Source organism: Neoarius graeffei, chromosome 10, assembly GCF_027579695.1.
Source record: "Neoarius graeffei isolate fNeoGra1 chromosome 10, fNeoGra1.pri, whole genome shotgun sequence".
Lineage (NCBI taxonomy): Eukaryota > Metazoa > Chordata > Actinopteri > Siluriformes > Ariidae > Neoarius > Neoarius graeffei.
Genome location: NC_083578.1, coordinates 2,721,997 through 2,725,100, shown reverse-complemented (window position 1 = coordinate 2,725,100; position 3,104 = coordinate 2,721,997).

Sequence of the window (3,104 nt, the reverse complement as noted above, 5' to 3'; positions counted from 1 at the left end):
TTCAGACACTGTGAATTTATTCAATTCAATTTTTATTATTAGGGGAGAGCAGGGACACTTGTGACAGGGGAGACATGGGACAGTTTGTATTTCCATAAATCCATCAATCACTTTCACCCAATCAGGTTTTAGATTCCATCAGAATTTAGATGTCACTGCCATCTCTGTTCTATACTGTAATGTACACTGGAGAATTGGGGATTCATGAGAAATTACAGCGAGACGGCCTTTCGATTTCATAAAATCGGTGAAATTTAGTTCCGTCTGAAATGTGGTGATTGTGATATCTGTTTATTTCTGTATTATCTCACAAAATATCAGGCCATTCTGTGGCTGGGAAGTTATTTAATTTGAGGGGATTAAAGCAAATAATGTGCATGAAATCGCTCGCTTGGCGCAGTCAAGCAGACAGAGGAAGTCCGTGTGCGCATGCGCAGGTTTACCTTCTTCTTCTTCTTTTGGGTTTTACGGCAGCTGGCATCCACAGTGTTGCATTACTGCCATCTACAGGTTTCCCTTTGAGCGTGCACTGACAGTTCCATCATTCTGTCGCTAAACGAACAGCTGATCACACCGAGGTGCTCGCTGAGCGCCCATATTTATTAGTTTGGTCCTGCGTTTCCTTTCCTTCGTATATAACATAACGTCTTTTCTTTTCGCTTTCTTTCCGTTACTGTAGTCGCTCTTTCACGTTTCATTCGCACACTCACATCCTCCATTTTTCTCTCCTGTTTCAAATTTGTATCCCACAATGCCTTGTGCAAACGGGGAAAGCCCACCACGTGATGCATGATGTAGTGTCTTGAATTGGGTCATGGTGAAGCAGGAAAAAATAGCAGAGAATTTAGGGCCACGTGGAGATGAATTCATTAATTGTTTGATTTAAAAATAAACTAATACATTTGGAAGTCTGTTATTTGAATTCAGTAGCTTTCGGTCACTAAACAAAAATAATTGGGTGTTGGGGAAAATTTTTTTGCGACCTACACTTGAAAATTCTGAAAGGCCGTCTATTATTCAAGTCTGTAGCCTCGAGTTACCAGATATAGTATTATTTATTCAAATTAAATTCTGGGGAAAAAAAATTCAGGATTTTTTTTTCACAGTGTCCAGATGGGGAGAGTTGGGACAGTTCATGATGTTACAGGTTTGTTCTTGTGGTTCAAAAATATAAAACTGTTTAAAATGTTTGTTAAAAATGTGGGCGTGTCCTTGCATGAGGATTAATCTTATTTCATTCCTTCTTGAGAATGGAACTGTTTTTGTTGAGTCAGGTTTTGGGTAAACGGACATTTTTCTGTCGCTGTACCAGCATCGTGTGTTCATACAGTTCATACGGGACAAGTTTATAAAATAATAAATAAAAATTAAACATGTAGGATTCAGCTAAGGATTTTACTTTTGTCCCGTGTCTCCCTGTAAAACATAATGAGAAAAAAAAGTGAAGTCTGAAGGCCAGTAAATGTGACAAGCTGAGAAACTCATGGTGTGGTCAGAGGGAAGAGTAAATACTCTCTCAATACGCAATATGAACGTGACACAACTTGCAAAGAATTTCACACAATCTACAAAAGCTGAAACTCGTCCCGAGTTTCCCCGCTCTCCCCTACAGCACTTTTAACAGTAAACACTGTCACAAAGCAGCTTGGCAGAAATGTATAAATTCTAAACTTTATCCTGAATGAAGAAGCCTGAGGTGATGGTGAAGAGGAAAACCTCCCGGAGACGACACGAGGAAGAAACCGAGAGAGGAACCAGACTCTAAAGGGAACCCATCCTCGTTGGGTGATAACAGATAGTGTGATTATAAACACAGTGACCTCGGCCTTTTTTCGGTCTTACCTCTTACAGCGATGCAGTTTCCTGTGACATAGTTCCTGTTTACGAATTGTTTGCCACGAGTCTTTTTTTCGTGTCTGAGTTTAAGCTACAGCCTTTTTCATCAATATTTCTCCACTAGCATTTTATTTTTGTTGTATTATTAGCTCATCCGGCCGATAGGTGATGAGTTTACAGTATGCCATCATGTATTGTCCATCGTCTGTCCAGTGTCGTTCACATTAAATGCTTCTTCTCTCTCAGTTCTTCACCGATTTTTATTCGTTTTGGCAGGAAGGTCGGTCTGCCTGGGGTGCATATAGCTTCTACCCAAATTTGCATAATTGCAATTAATAATGAAGATATGGAGTAATTAATCAATCCCTAATGAGCAGTTTCCACACAAATCGCTTCTTCTCCCTCAATTCTTCACCGATTTTGATTCTTTCTGGTATGAAGGTAGGGGGACCTAGGGTGCATATAACTTCTACACAGATTTGCTTCATTACAATTATTAATGAAATTATGGACTAATTAAGCCTTAATAAGCAGTTCCACAAAAATCACTTCTTCTCTCTCAATTCTTCACCAATTTTTATTCTTTCTGGTATGAAGGTTGGGTACCTAGGGTGCATATAAATTCTACCCAGATTAATGAAGTTATGGACTAATTAAGCCTTAATGAGAAGTTCAACAAAAATCAATTCTTCTTGGTCAATTCCTCGCCGTTTGGATTCTTTCTGGTAAATAGGTCGGTATTCCTAGGGTGGATATCACTTCTATATATAGCTGGTATAGAGCTTACAACATTTATTGCGCACTTTAGATCATTCCTATTGGACTAGATGGGGCCGGAGTGAGCTACGCTATCACTGGGGGTCTCGTTCACTTTCCCTTCTGCTGCACTTTCTTTTTTTTTTTTGAAAAATGCCATTTTCCTGTCCAAAGACTGTAAGCGGAGGCCATTCACATCAGATCTGCTTTAATATTAACAGATCTTCGATTAAGGTACGTAAATCCATTCATCACGGCACACCTTCAGCTTGTTCAGTGTGCTGATTGCAAGATGTTTAGTCATTCTTCCTCCGTCACTAATGATAGCTTTATTTGTGATAAATGTGTGTTAGTTAGTTCTCTGATGGAGAAGGTTGTATCTTTAGAAGTGAGTATCCAGACTCTAGAGAGGGTTAGTGAGAATGAGAGCAGTGTGGTTTCTGCAGGGGAAAGTCTGGATGCCTGAGGTGGAGTTAGCAACCCTCCAACTCAGGCATTAGAGCCCTCACAGT